This window comes from Alligator mississippiensis, chromosome 3 (assembly GCF_030867095.1).
Source record: "Alligator mississippiensis isolate rAllMis1 chromosome 3, rAllMis1, whole genome shotgun sequence".
NCBI classification, from domain to species: Eukaryota; Metazoa; Chordata; order Crocodylia; family Alligatoridae; genus Alligator; species Alligator mississippiensis.
The window spans coordinates 87,551,272-87,567,045 of record NC_081826.1 but is presented as its reverse complement, the minus strand read 5'-3'; the positions used below and the strand labels follow the sequence as shown (position 1 = coordinate 87,567,045).

Genomic DNA, 15,774 nt, shown 5'->3' with positions numbered 1-15,774 from the left:
ATGCTATTATAAAGAGACAGGGCTTTTGGGCCTGCTGTCTTTAAAAAAAGAAAAAGCTACCTTGAGTGGATCTTTCTTCTCTGTAGCTCCACTGGCCGTCATATATATGGTGAAGCTCTGCTTAAATTTCTTCCAGTTTACTGTTGCATTGCTAGACCGCTTTAACGCCTCTGGAATTCTGAGATGCTCCATTTTTCTGTCTTTCTTTGCACCCCACTCTTGGTACCATGTGTTATTCTCAAAAGAACAAGGAGTTAAACTTATAGAATGATAAAGCATGTTTATCCAGAGAACCCTCTTAGCCTACTGGTCTGCAGTTACCTCTTATTCCCTCCTGCAATCCCCCAGGCCAGTGTAACAACTTATACATAACATTCTTAAAGGTATCCAGACAACCAGCTGCTCCTCCATGCATTACGATAGGGGACAATCCTTGGAGAATGTTGAACATTTGCCCATACATGGGTAGCCACCTTTCCCAAAAAGTAAATATAGACAATGATATTTAACACTGAATAAAATCTGCCAGTGCTGCCTTTGGGCATCTCCAAAATCATGTTTTCAATGGTCATGGCATTAGGACCTAAAACAAACTTCTCGCCTAACCGGATGTTGTCATCCCTACCCTGTTGTATGGCTCTGAATCTTGGACAGCATGTGAGAAAAACTCGAATGCTTTGGAATGCTACCATCAGTGATGTCTTCAGGAAAATCCTCCATATGATTTGGAAGGATGGAGGGACAAATGCCAGCATTCTGGATCAAGTGAACATCATCAACATTGAAACTCTGTTTGTATGGCACCAGCTCCATTGGCCAGGACATGTGATAAGACTGCCTGACAACTGGCTCTCAAAATGGGTCCCATATATTCCCAACTTAACAATGGTTTTCAAGCTGTCTTTGAATCTCTTTTTTTGCCCATGTCTAGAGTGGTGAGCAATCTTTAGAAATGCTATAGTAACATCAATACCTGGGAGACACTAACACTGTTGTCCCCAATTTTGCGCTGATGTATGACAGCACATTGATCATTTCCAGCAAACATGCCTCGCTATGGAGCAGGATATATAAGAGAGACAAAGGGAAAGAGCTGTGACCCAACATAGCTAAATGGTACCAATTGCCAGTTTACAAATTATACATACAACTATTTACAGCCACAAAACTTAGGCACAAAGAGGAGGACAGGTTGAAGTCCTTTCAAAACCAGGTCCTACTATTGCACATTCATGTGGAAGTTTTCATTATTTTACCCACTTGCCCCTAATTTGGTTGGATTTTATTTTTGTACTAGAATGGAGATCAGGACAGATTTACTCTAGGAATATGCTAATTTAGTGATGCAAAATTTCAACAGTGAGAGGGATTGGAACAATCCCAGGGACGTCATTCTCCCATTGTACTCGGCCTTGGTGAGGCCATAGCTGGAGTACTGAGTCCAGTTCATAGATTCATAGATTCATAGATGTTAGGGTCGGAAGGGACCTCAATAGATCATCGAGTCCGACCCCCTGCATAAGCAGGAAAGAGTGCTGGGTCTAGATGACCCCAGCTAGATGCATATCCAACCTCCTCTTGAAGACCCCAGGGTAGGGGAGAGCACCACCTCCCTTGGGAGCCCATTCCAGACCTTGGCCACTCTAACTGTGCCCCCGTGATGAACTTATAGGCAGCCACAAGGTTGCCTCTCAACCTCCTCTTGCGGAGGCTGAAAAGGTCCAGTTTCTCTAGTCTCTCCTTTTGCTCGTTTGCTCAGCAGAGCGCCCCAAGGGATGACGAAGTTGAATGGTTATAAACTACTGCAAGAACATTTCAGGCTGGACATAAGGAAGAGTTTCTTTACTGTCCGAGCCCCCAAGGTCTGGAATAGCCTGCCATTGGAGGTGGTTCAAGCACCTACATTGAACACCTTCAAGAGTAAATTGGATGCTTATCTTGCTGGGATCCTATGACCCCAGCTGACTTCCTGCCCTTTGGGCAGGGGGCTGGACTCGATGATCTTCTGAGATCCCTTCCAGTCCTAGTGTCTATGAAATCTATGAAATCTATGTCTATGAAATTACCATGGGATTCTTCATCAGGACTGGGTACCCTTGTGGAAGGTATGCTTGAGTCAAGAACAAGTAAAAATCAATAACCTGTGATATAAAGGAGATCAGACTGGATGTTCTAACAGTCCTTCCTGGCCTTAATAAAATAAAAATGATTATTGTAGGACACAAGCAAGGGATAATCTTTGACTGAGAAGAGAGCTGGAAGAGCAGTCACAGCCAAAAATGGCTTAGTGGGGTTTCTTATTTAGTCTCTCAATGACTGGTCTATCGCATTTGTGCAGTCAAAGTTTAGCTTTTCTAAATGTGAGTCTTGTAAATTCAGTTCAGGATTTTGGTATACTTATCACTAGTAAAAATGGAAGAAAGATTCTGCTTTCATAAATTAGCTGACAATCATTCTACAGGTCCATGAGCCAGACTAGTATGGAACCCATTCTCTCAGGTTATAAATTAATAGCATTAGCAGGGAGGAGTATAAGTGTTGCTCGTGTTGCCCTGTGGGGTCAGGCCAATTCTCAGGATCTCAATATTGCACTGTTAGACAAGAGGGTGCGACACAATTGCACATATACAAACACACAAATCAATTAGATGCATACACGCACGCACACACACACACACACACACACATACACGCACACACACACACACTACCAACTCAGGCACATACACATCCAAACCAGCCTAGGCACATACATACCTTTCGCCAATTCAAGCACATACACTATACACCCCAAAAGTTAGACAAAAATCAATTGTCCATACCCACACACTCAGTACATATACACAGATCACTAATTTGTATATCATGCACACAGTGACATATATATATATACACACACACTCACCAGTTCACACACATACAACCCACCTACACATACACACAGGTAAGTTTCTAACTTGGATGGTATGGTATGTATGTGTGTGCTGGGGTACCTGGGATACTTGGGGGAAGGTTAAGGTGAGAGAGAGAGTTAAAGTGTAGGGAGTGAAAGTTGCCAGAACTGGGATTAGAATCGGTGGACTAGAGAGAAGCTGGCTGAAGAACTGAGGCTTGGGGTTACTTAAGATCAAGTGGCCCCAGGGTTACTTGAGGTCACTGGTGCAAAGGGAAAAGCCTGGTGGCAAGGAGGAGACAGCCAGGAAAGAGAGAGAGGCAGACAGCTAAGAGATTGGGGCAGTCAGGAAACAGACAAAAACCCAACTCAGGGTTTCAAAATAACAGGTTTATTAAACAGACAACACACTACACAGCCCTATGAAGTTATTGGTCCACACACGCGCACACACACACACACACACACACACACACACAGTAGCAGTAGGAGAAAGAGACTCAGTGGAAGAGTTGGAGTCCAGGTAGAGAAGAGAATCAGAGTCCAAGTCCTTGGTTGAAGAGGGGGTGGGGGTGATAGTTACCTATCCAGGCTGGAAAGGGGTCTTTGTCCAGTAGGTGTTTTCCAGAGGGGGGTCGCCAGCAGGGCCTCTGGGTGGATAGGTGGTGTGGCATGGTGCTGGTCCAGATGGAAAGGGCATCCCAAGGAGTCAATCTTCACTACCCCTTTTTATGGGGCAGACTACCTATGATCTCTTATGGGGAGGGCCTGTTCAGGCAATGTCAGTCCTGTTCCAGAGGGCTCCAGGTGTTCTTACTGAGCATGTGCAGCCTTGGCACAATGGTGTGTTGCCTCATCTTTTGTTTCTTTGAATGCTGAGGGTGGTTCCAATGGCTGGGTCGTTGGTCCAGGTATTGGTGTTTATGGTTCGGTCATTCAGAAGGAGATATTTTTAGACCTACTGCCATTGTCTCTCAAGCACCCGCATTCATTCCCATTCATCTAGGAAGCAAGTTACATAGGAGGGGTAGGTGTGAGTCATAGGTTACACAACAGGGCACGGGGAAAAGATGGAGACTTGACAAACAAAATGGAAACTTGACATGACTTATGCTAACTTACATATGTAGGCCTAAATCATATAGTATCAGTAAAACAGTAATATAGAACGGTAAAAATCAATATAAATATAATAATTATACAGTATAAGGAAGGAGAAAAAAACAAAACAAATACAACTTGCTACCAAAATAAAATGCTGAAGCTTATCCTATGTCTTAGCTCACTTATACTTATCTATAGGGAATAGAGAGGGAGAGAAAAAGTCAGAAATGGTTGGGGAAGGGGAGGGAATGCATTTTAAAAGAAAAGAAGAAAGAAAAACTGGGGTTTTTGCTACACGGGCACACAGGAATGAAATCACAATTGGAATTACAGCTAGCAAGGGACATGAAGGGTTTCTACAAGTATGTCAGCAACAAGAGGAAGATCAGGGAAAGTATGGGTCTCCACCTGAATGGGAGAGACAAACTAGTGACAGATTATGTGGATATGGCTGAAGTACTCAATACCTTTTTACTTCAGCCTTCGCAGGCAAGGTCAGCTCTCAGACTATTGCACCTGGCAGCATAGTTTGAGGAGAAGGTGAACAGCCAACAGTGCCAAAAGAACAGGTTAGAGTCCATTTAGAAAAGTTAGATGTATACAAGTCTATGGGGCCAGATGTGATGCACCCAGAGGGTGCTGAGGGACTTGGCCAACATGGCCATTATCTTTGAAAACTCACAGCAATTGGGAGAGGATCCCAATGATTGGAAAAGGGCAAATATAGTGCCCATCTTGATGACAGGGAAGAAGGAGGTTCCAGAGAACTACAGAGTAGTCATCTTCATCTCATTCCCTGGAAAAAACATGGAGCAGGTCCTCAAGAAATCCATTTCTAAGCACTTGGAGGAGGAGAAGGGGATTAGGAAAAGTTGGCATGGATTCACCAAGGGCAAGTTATGCCTGACCAACCCGATTACCTTCTATGATGAGATTTCTGGCTCTGTGGATGTGGGAAGGGCAGCGGACATGCTACCTTGACTTTTTAAGCAGGGCTTTTGATGCATGTGAGGGGGTTACCTCAGGTCGAACATAAGTCTAAGGCAGCTTGGCTATTTCTTGGTCGAACCCCTTCTCACCTGCCACATCCGTACATTTTTTTTGTTATTAGTTGGGAGGTGTTTCTCATGTCCTACCATAGTTTGTCACCAGCAACTTCTGCTGGGATTTCTTCCGGGGCTCCAACCTCCCCCACGCCTCATCCTAGCACCACCCAGATATTCCATTGCCACTTGAAATCATAGACTTTAAGTGAGAACTTTCTTTCTTTCTTTTTTTTTTTTAGGCTTTATCTGTGTATATCTCAATGACCCAGAAGAAAGTGGACCCACTGGCTTGCACCTGCATCTTGCATATCGTCATGGTAGGACTTGATATGTCCCAATGTCAAGGAGCCCCACCCAAAATTGTAAATTAAATAGTTCGAAAAAAACCAGAAGAGCCCTTTTTGGGGTTTTTAATCCCGGGGTTTATTCTCCTCTCTCACTCTCTCAACCTGTGGCCCTTTTTCTGGACTCCAGCCACAGTCTGCAGCTCTAAAAAATACTGTCCCTTTCAGAGTTTTGTGTGATGTCGTAGCCACTCTGACACCCTCACTCCGCAGACCCACTGATAGTCCCGGCATACTGGGCTACATTAACAGGAGTGTTGCCAGCAGATCAAAGTGATTATTCTCTTCTATTCAGCACTGGTGAGGCCACATCTGTATTCCTGTTTTGGGCCTCCCATTACAGAAAGGATGTGGACAAACTGTAGAGAGTCCAGCAGAGGGCAAGAAAAATGGTTAGCGGGTTGGGGGACGTGAATTCTGAGGAGAGGCTGAGAGAGCTGGGCTTATTTAGACTGGAGAAGAGAAGCCTGAGGGGAGATTTAATAGCAGCCTTCAACTATGTGAAGGGTGGTTCCAAAGAGGATGGAGCTGGACTGTTCTCAGTGGTGGCAGATGACAGAACAAGGAGCAATGGTCTCAAGTTGCAGCAAGGGAAGTTTAGGTTAGATATTCAGAAAAACTCTCTCACAAGGAGAGTAGCAAAGCACTGGGACAGGTTACCCAGAGAGGTTGTAGACAGTGTTCCTTCTAAGCTGCATGGCATGCACAGCCACGCAGGCATGCCTGGCAGCGCAGCATAAGTGCTCCTGTGTGGCCATGTATGCCACACAGCTTAGAGGGAACGCTGGTTGTGGAATCTCTATCCTTGGAGGTTTCTAAGACCCAGCTAGACAAAGCCCTGGCTTGGATGTTATAGTTGGGTATGGTCCTGCTCTGAGCAGGAGGTTGGACTAGATGACCTCCTGACATCCCTTCCAATCCTAATTTTCTATGATTCTATGTTCACACTACAATGTGGGAAAATTGAAGTAAAAACACTGTGGGCAGAACAGTCCTTTGCGGGGGGGCGGCAATCAGGGCGACCGCCCCAGACCCCACACTTTGGGGTCCCCATAGAGCTGGGTGGGAGTTGGGTGGAGCAGCTATAGCCCCGCCCTTTGCAGTGTTAAAGGGGCCTCGCACAGGCTGATTTGCTCCGGGTCCCACACCCCCCTACGGTCATCTCTGTGTGGGGCAGTTGCAGGGGCAGGGGTTGTCTTACTACTCATCTGAACATGAAGTTGATGTATTGCTGTATTAACAAATCAATAGCATGTTCCTTTTTCACTTACTAAACTTTTTTTTGTTGGTTACTTTAAACTTAGACTGAGTGCTTATGCAAGAAGTACTGCCTGTCAGAGTTGCCCAATGGGTGTACCAGGCATGGCTGATGAACTCAGGCTGGTGGGGTGGGTGGAGCGGCACACGGGAGCAGGGTGGGGGGGTGGTTTGCAGCCTCCCCACTCCCAGCCAGAGTGCCCGGCCAGCTGCAAACCCCTCCCCCCAGCTCCCGTGTAATGCTCCACCGGCCCCACCAGTCTGAGTTCACTAGCTGCGCCTGGGGTGTACTTAATTTTCTAGCCTACTTCATGTGTCAAGATGATTACATTTAAAACAAAGAAAGTGGACAGAGATGGGGAAGCCATGTTAATGCATGGTTTGGTATGTTACATGCTTGTAGTCAGAAATCTCAAAATCTGTTTCTCCAATCATAACACCATCGAGAGAAAATGCTCTTTATATAGTCTCAAGTAAAAGTTATTATCATAGAACAACGTTCAGGATCAGAAGATGAGGCTCTCATCTCAGTAATCCAAGGCATGTATGGGAACATTCTTAACAATACTTTTACAAGTGTAATAATTTCCATTTGACTTTAAACCACTAAATTACCTCCAACACTGATTTCCCACCTTCCCTTCCCACCTCCCCCCTCCAATTCTGGCCTTAGACATGTATGTGCAAATCTCATTGAGCTCAATGGAAGATGTGTGAGCATATCAATGGTAGATTCTGGCTTTGTACTGCAGTCACAAATGAAGTCACTTTTAAGTACATTGGGCCAAAAGAAGCAGGGTGCACCATGCTGACGGTAGCTGATTAATTTTTTCTCTTTTCCTCCCATAACTTTGCCTTTGTGAACTTTTACAGATATTTAAACATTGGCTTTGGTACTGAAATGGGGCATTTAGCTTGAGAGAAAAACCAGGGAAATCTTCTGAAGAAATAACGTAAGTGTAACACTAGATAAATTAGAAGTACTTTCTGCTGTCATTCAGCAAAGCTGTGTGCAGACAGAGGAGTTTCACAGCTATTAAAAAATGTGCTATTCAGTGAAAACTTGCCATCTGGCTCCTTCTGCTAGATTCCACTATAATGTTCTTCTTGAGATTACACTCATCTTCCAGCCTCCCCCTCTCCTCCCAAGGCACTCCTGGGAGACTGAAGAAGACTCCTGGGAACTTTAGAATGAATTATTTTATCCAAATCACCATGTAGCTAGCTATACATGGTAATTTAACAAAGAATACCCATTTCTGACCCTGGAGAGCTAGGTTATTTGGCTGGTCATAAATCATGACTAGCAAGGAAGATGAAAGGAAGATGAAAAGATATTTACAGAATAAACTGGTATATCATTATCACACTCATAATCAAGCAAATAATGTATTAAATAAACACAAGGGAAAGAAACTCAAAGTTGAGGCTTCCATTCCATAATTTCTATGATTCCATCTTAATACATGCTGCTGTTCATGAATGTTGTAAGTATCTCTAAACTTATAGGGTAAAGCTTATTGTTGTTTTAAAGAGCCTCAAAGCCAATGGAGTTACATGGGGGAGGAATTCTTTGGACAGCTTGGGTGATCTTGTATGGTATTTAGGGCACTGCATATTCAGATTCCCTTCCATCATTATTGGTAAGTAAAGCCTCATGAATAAATATTTGTAAGATTACATTGCAAGTCATCAGCAGAGTAAAATAGCTTTTATATGCACCTTCCTTTGTGCGGTTTTTAAGTTGTAAACATAAAATTAATTCTTTTAAATTACTGAAGCAGAGGAAATAACAGAGTGACTTTGTACCAAGCACCATTTACTCCAACTATGGAAAACCTGTAAAATGCAAAATTCCTCAGTGGCCCCCACTCATTTAGCTGTTGTTTTGTGCTGACTGAAATCTCAGATGACTCACTTTTACCCTGTTGCTGCATCTGAAATTTCCTGAAGGTTTCCATTTGCTCTGCTGAGCTAGAAATTCTTCAGTAACATAGGTGCTGCAATTCTAAACTTGAGTGTAAAATTCCCAGATGACTCATGTTCCTCTGTTCCTCCTTGAAGCCTGAAGCTCCCTGACTCAAGTTCACTCTGCCTTTCTCATCCTGACTTTGAAAAGCCTTGAAGGTTCCCCTTAACTTGTTGTGCTTTTCTTTGGGCTAGTATTGCCAATTTTAAACATTTCATGATCATGGTTCAGTTAGAATCATAGAAAAGTAGGGCTAGAAGAGCCTTCAAGAAGTCATCTGGTCTTTTTCCTTGGAGAGAAAATATGAATTCAAACCTCCTTTATGTCTCAAAAGCAACAGCCTAATCAACAGGCATCTTTTTATTCTTCTCAGGTCACCTTTCCTTCTCTTCTTGCCAACTATGAGTTAGGCTTTGTACACACAGCCATAGTACTTCAGCCCTGACCTACAGTGCCCCCTCCTATTCCAATCCAAGATCCTTTTGAACTACGACTATATGTTATAGCTCTTGATCCAAAGCCTGGTGAAATCACTGGGCTTTGGATTAGACCAAGTTGAACTACATAATGGTTCTCTGGAGGAATCCCAGGGTGCGGAACCACGCCACCACGTCCAAGGGGTCATACATGTGAAGCACAGTGTGCCCCAGCACATCCTGGAGGATGCTGCACACCTCCAAGAGGGCCTCCCCAGCAGTCACCTTGCCCACACTGAAGAGGTGGCTAGGGCTGGCCTGCCCTATCCTGTGAAACCTGCAGCCACAGGGAGCCCCGCAGCCAAAGGGCTTCCTGCAACCATGAACCATAGGCAGCAGAAGTGGAGGGCTAACAGGGCTCAGCCACCCCAAATGGAGGGCAGCAGCAGGCATAGTTTTAGGGTAGCCCAGCCACGGGAAGCTGCTGCAGGGGGGAGGGGCGCACACATTCAGATATCCTGCGCTCACAGCCAGCCGGGGCCCCAGCTGGGCTGAGCCGTGGCACAGTTGGAGCCCAGTGGCTCCTCCAGATGTGCAGTGCTGGGAAGCCAAAGGGGTGGGGAAGCATGTGCCCCCCACCCCGATCTTTGCATGGGGCAAGTAGGACACAGCTCTGAGCTGTGCTCCACTCTTTGCCTCTGTGTTTCACTGCCGCTCCATTGAAAGCAGCTCAGCGTGGTGCCATGTGCCTCACTGCCCAGCCTGCTCAGTGGCAGGATGCACATGGAGGCACCCGCCACTTTTAAAGCAGCAGGAGCAGGGAGCCACAGAGCCCTCTGGGCTGGTGGTGCAGCTGAGGCTGGCCCCGTTCTGGCCCATGGCTCTGGGCCCCTTCCAGGCAGTACACGACTGGGGCCAGTGGCCAGTGCAGCTGGGGCCAGGAGGCAGCCAGGGCCAGGGCTGGAGTGGTGGCCGTGGCTGGCGGGGCTGGGACCGGGACTGGTGTGGCAGCCGGGCCTGACGTGGCTGGGGCCAGCAGAGAGCCGGGACTGATACAGCACAGTGCTGCTCCCCCCGTGGCCCTTTCCCCTCCCCCTGCAGATTTTCTCATGTAGGGGGCATGTGCATGTGCACACTCAGCCCCCTCCCCCCCCATTATTTTTTCTTCTTCTGCCTATGCTGTGAACACTCCAGTGCCACCGCTCTGCGCTGCTGCCAGCTTTTGCCGCCACTCGCCACCCCACCCACCAATGGCTTCTTTGCATCAGGGGGCCCCAAAAAATGGTGAGCCGGCCCTGGAAGTGGCCCACATAGTGGAGGCTGGTGGGCGGGGCCAGCTTCAACAGGGCGATGGCAGGCTGGGTGTCTGCAGAGAGGGGCTGTTGCATGCTGGTGTCCTGCCATTCCAGGTATGGGCGGAGCTGCTCCAGGGGGTCCAGGAAGATGGCCCGGGTCATGCAGAATGTCCCCAGCCACTGCTCATTGTCCAAGATCAAATGCACATGTAGACACACTCACAAGGTACATAAATTACTTACCAGGAAAACATAGGAAGTGAAATATTTTGCTGTCAGACACTTGATAGTATGAATACATAAGTCATGGCATGGCGAATTCAGCTCTCTCTTGAGCACAATCAGGGAGTCATCACCTTACAGAGTGGGTGGGGTCATCCTGTATCTCTAGTGTGGTATCTGCTGCTATTTGCTGATCATTTGGACACATGGCTGCAACCCTACATTTGCTGCCTCTGGACTAATTATGGATGTTAGGGTAGAAGAATGCAAGCAAGATGGCAGAAAAGAGGTGTTCAACAGTATTCAGTCTCTTTCTATAGTGCCCAGCAATAATAGGAGTTTCCTACAGTAGGGCAGATGTCTGGAAGCTTTTTCCCCTCCTGGCTGAGCTTTGTTTTGCTAGAGTGTGCCCTGATTGTTGTGCCCCCCATGGGCCCAGAATCCCAGGCCCTACTTATCCCACAGGCTGCAGGAGGCAAAGGGCCTATCCCCACTCCCCTTCCCCCTCCCACTCCAGACAGGTCTCAGGGTTTGGGGTCCTTTTTGCAAGCAGCTCATTGCATGCTGGAACTCTGCCAGCCCGCAGGGAGCTGTTTGCAAAAGGGGAAACCTGCAGTTTCCCACTTCAAAAGGGAAAATACCTGTTTTTCTCCTTTAAAGGGGCAAATCCACCTTTTTCTGCAAGAAACAGAAAACCTGGATCCCTGCTCATGAGGATCCATGTTACATGAGAGCTACTTGAAGCAGAGCAATACATGGATCTTATCTTGCAGAGGTTAGTTACTGAGGTCAAACTGTTTTTTTCAGATGCCTTGGTCTGGTCCCTCTATTTGACAAAGAAGTGCCAGAGCCTACCAGGAGAAATGCAAAGAAATAAGGAAAAATATGGCACATAACTCAGGGCTGAGCTTCTGAAAAGCCTCTAGAATTTTCTTTAGAAACTCTCTGGGCTTTAAGATGGCAGGGAATCACTGGACTAGGTAGTAATTCAGGAAAGGGACTGATGGGCCAGAGAACTGAATCTCCCCTGAGGGCCAGTCTGATGCAACCCAGAAGAGGAACAGCGGACAGGACACAGAAGCAGTTATAGAAACTGCAAGCTAGCAGATATCCCACTATAATGAAGGAGCCAAGGATAACACTTTTCTATACACAGATGAATACATTTTGCAACAATTATCAAATAGCTGCACAAAGGGACATTTATCATAGGAGATGGCTTACAGAATCAGGGCAGATAGCTTCTGTAAGCATTCAGCCAGGATGTAGGCAGCTGGCCCTGTAGGTAGGCCCCTAGGAATGGCTAGGGGGTCAGCAAAGTGTGAGTGCAGATTACAAGAGCAGCAGGCCAGGGTCTACATTGGAGGGGGCTGAGAACACAGGGACCAAGTTCCAGGGAGACTGAAGGTGCAGACAGACATTACATTTGTCATGCAATCTGTGACATGTGCGTAGCTGCAGAGTGCTTTAAAAGTGCAACAAATTAATCCTCCTCAAATGAGGGATCAGATGAAGGTACTCCACTATGGAGCATTTTAGGGAACTTGTGTTCCCTCAGATTAATTTGTGGTGCATCAGCCCAGCCTCACTCCTGGGGCTGTCTCCAGGAAGAGAGAGGGGAAGAGATGTGAGCTGTGGGCTGGGGTTTGTCCAGCCTGAGCTGGATAGGGAGCAGTTGGACTGGAGCTCCCTGCCTTGCGGCCCCCACCAGCCTCCTCCGCCAGCTCAGACCAAACAAACCCAGGCCCACAACTCGCTCCCCCTTCCTTTTCCTCCCTTCATGCAGACAGCCACAGAGACCAGGAGTGGCGGGGAGCGGTGAGGGGGCAGGGCTGGGGGGGACGGGCAGCTCCTTTGCTGCAGGAGGCTCCCTGGACACCTGCGGGTGCTTATGCAAAGCACCACTTGGGGGGGGGGGTGTATGCTCGTCTGTCAGTGGCCTGAAGGGTGAAATCCCAGAGATGGAATCAAAGAAGCAACCCCAAATCAGAAGCCAGGGGTCAGAGAGCTAGTACCCAGTGCTAGGGGAGATCTGAGGTTGAAGACAGCAAAAGCCAAAGCTGTCAGGAGCCAGAAGAATCAGAAGGAACAGTGAATGTGAGGCTTGCTAGAAAAGACAGGGACTGCATCAAGCCATGCCTGCAGCCTAGGGCTGCAGGTAGGCTTCAAAAGGGGTAAGCACTGTTTTCAGCAGCTAATCCAATTGCTTGCCTCTGCAGAAAATTTGGGCAATCTCATTAGCCAGGGATCAGGGGCAGGTGTGATGGTTCGAGTGCTCAGCCTAGATGGGCACGCTTGATCAGAAGTTTTGACAGCTACATAATCACGCTGAAGCTACAGCTACACCCTGAAGTCCTGGCTGTGTCTGCCACACTCAGAGAAAGCCAGTACCTGAACCAGAATGATATAGAAAGGGACCTCAGCCATCAATTGGCTTCCAGTGTCAGAGTGTCAGGGGGTCAGAAGAGATGAGATAAATGAACATTTTAGAAGATTAAGAGGGCACCATCCAATGGAATTAAAACACCTACAAGACAATATTAGATCCCCCACCAAAAATGGTTACACAAGCAAGAAGTGGAAGACTGTTTTGAAGTTGAGCAGACTTGAAGGCTTATGAGACTTAATAGGCCAAAGTAGGGTAGTGTTAAAGGCTAATGGGCTATATACTCATCATCTCTGGCCTAAGCACACTGGTAAATGTCTGCATTAAAAGCACAGTAACAACAAAACTGGTTAATGTCATAACCAAATGAGTTGAGTGCCCCTGTCACAATAGAACTGCCCTGAATAACCACAGTTACTTTCAAATTTGGTCACGTTCCGCCTCATTAGTTATTCCTACCTAGCAGTCCGTTATTGGCCACTCCGGACATATAAAAGTTCATGCAACTTCCGCCCAAGTCGGAGACCTCTGAGCACGCGGCAGAGTAACTACGGAGAACTCTGTAACGCGATCGAGGAAACTTGGCGGACCAATCACCCACCAATATCTCCCCATCACCGGGTCCTTGACGTACCCCCCCCGTTTCCTGCAGGTTCCTTTTCGTTCGTAAACTCGTTAGCTCGTAACTCGTTAGCATCTGTGACAATGCAAGCAAGCTACCTCGAGGCCTGCGCTGCCATTCCATGTGGCATAAGTAAAAGCAATCTTTTAAAACCAGTAAGCTGTCTCGCCTCTCCATAGCCAGCCCGCCTGACGTCCGATTAAATTAGCGATCCTCTGGTCGGCTCCGACCGCCCGAGACAGTTAAGAGAGTGATGTAGCAACCTGTATGGAACTTGGAGAAGGCAGCTCAGATTACAGGAGGAAAGAAACTGGGAGAATCACTAGGTACCGGCAGGCTTGTTTGTCTTATCTCAGTGATATGCAAGGTTTTAACAGCAAGGTTTGAAAGAAAGAATAATTGAAGACATGGAGGTCCGTGGAAAATGGGGAAACATGCAACATAATTTACCACAGATGCCTTGTGCCAGTATTACCCGATGTTTCTTAGATAAGATAACTTAGTTTTTAGAGAAGAAAAATATGGTAGAACCAATCTACCTGGACTTCAGTAAGGCATTGAATGCAGTTCCTCATGGTAAATTGTTCATTATGCTGGAAAAGGTGAGGTTTAATACAAGAACTGTAAAAGGTGGGCTAAAGGAGAGATAACAATGAATTATACTGTACTATCAGATGGAGGGCATTTACTCATTCAGCTCCTCAGTGGTTTGTCATATTTAAGATTTTCACTAGTCACTAAAATAAAATATAGTACAAAGTACTATGATTTGCACTTAGGTACTAATAAGAATGTTTCCTAAAACCTAGGGACTTACCTTGGAAATGCCTGAAGGGAAACTAGCTGATCTTGGGATGGTTGTGAGCTACTGGTGTAAAGTATATATGAAAAAGTCAAATGGAGTCTCTGGTTGTATCAAGATAGGTATTTTCAGTACAGATATGGAAATAGTAATATAAATGTGCACAGCATTAGTGAGATCTCAGATGGATTACTATTCTCAGTTCTGTTCTCATGTTCAAGAAAAGTGAATTCAGATTCAAACAGGTGCATAGCATGGCTAGTAAAATGATTGTGACAATGGAGAGTGTTTCTTACAAGAAAAGCCTCAAATAAGATAGTGTGCTTAGTTTAGCAAAAGAAAGATTGCAAGGGGATATGATTGATTTCTGTTAACACGTCAGAGAAATACATACCAGCAAGAAAAACGCTATTTAAGTTACTGGACAACGTTGGCACAGGAACAGATGAGTTAAAACTGCTCATGAATAAATTTTGACAATCAAAAGGGTAGATTTTAAGACAAGCCTCCCAGTTTTAGCTGTGGGAGCTAAACCCCTGACTAGCTATAAAACAGAGCTTGATCAATTTATGTAAGGGACTCTGATAATAGGGGACTAGACCTAGTGTTCCAGGAGGACTCTTCTAGCCCTTTGTTCCTACAAAACTAGTCTATGGGCACATGACTAGAACATTAACTAGAGCTGCAGCATCTCTGTAAAACAAATCAATCAAGCATGCAGTCTTTTTTATTATTACCCAATACATGCCTCATGAAACAGTACTCTGATATGGGATCATTTCACATAGACCAGCACAGTGTATTTCAGCATAGCAATTTCTCTCCCATGATAATCAACCCAGCCTGTCCCACCTCATGTAATCTCACAGGGTTTCCCAAAGATTTGAAATCAGCAGTCATGAAGGCTGATTACATTACGGGCACACCATGAGCGTACTTGTCACACATATGCAACTTATACAAACCCAATGACGCATCTAAAATCAAGGGGGGAAAAATCATGAATCAGAAGCTAGCAAGACAATTGTTGGCTCATTCAGCAAACCATATTACAGTAGTCTGTCAGAAGTGCAGCCTGTTGCACTCCAAGTCTACCCATCCAATACTTGCAGAGAGGTAATGCATCATTACACAGAATCTTTATTTTCCTTTATGATACATTGCCAGCATTTTTACTTTACTGAGCATCTCCATAATAGCACCTAACAATGACATTGCTCGTTTTATATTCCATGCCATTTACAAATATTAATTTAATCAGGAGGATACATGAATGATGTGCTGCGTTTACAAGAAAAAGTGAAGAATCAATCTAAGGTCAACATGGCATGAGTAACAGATTACTTAGAAAACAGCCAAGGAGTGTAATAGCATGAGTGTTTCTGACAGAAATGTAATCCCTGGCAAGTATTGCCATA

At 45.8% G+C, this 15,774-nt stretch overlaps 1 long non-coding RNA gene across 3 annotated transcripts in view; it reads right to left on the bottom strand.

Moving 5' to 3' along the window:
- Positions 1-3,262: 3,262 nt before the first annotated feature.
- Positions 3,263-15,774, bottom strand: part of LOC109283073 (uncharacterized) — a 93,800-nt gene continuing 81,288 nt past the window's right edge. For all 3 annotated transcript variants that reach the window (XR_009460754.1, XR_009460755.1, XR_009460756.1), the window contains one exon: positions 3,263-3,895. This is a non-coding gene — a long non-coding RNA (uncharacterized LOC109283073). The remainder of the gene's footprint in view (positions 3,896-15,774) is intronic.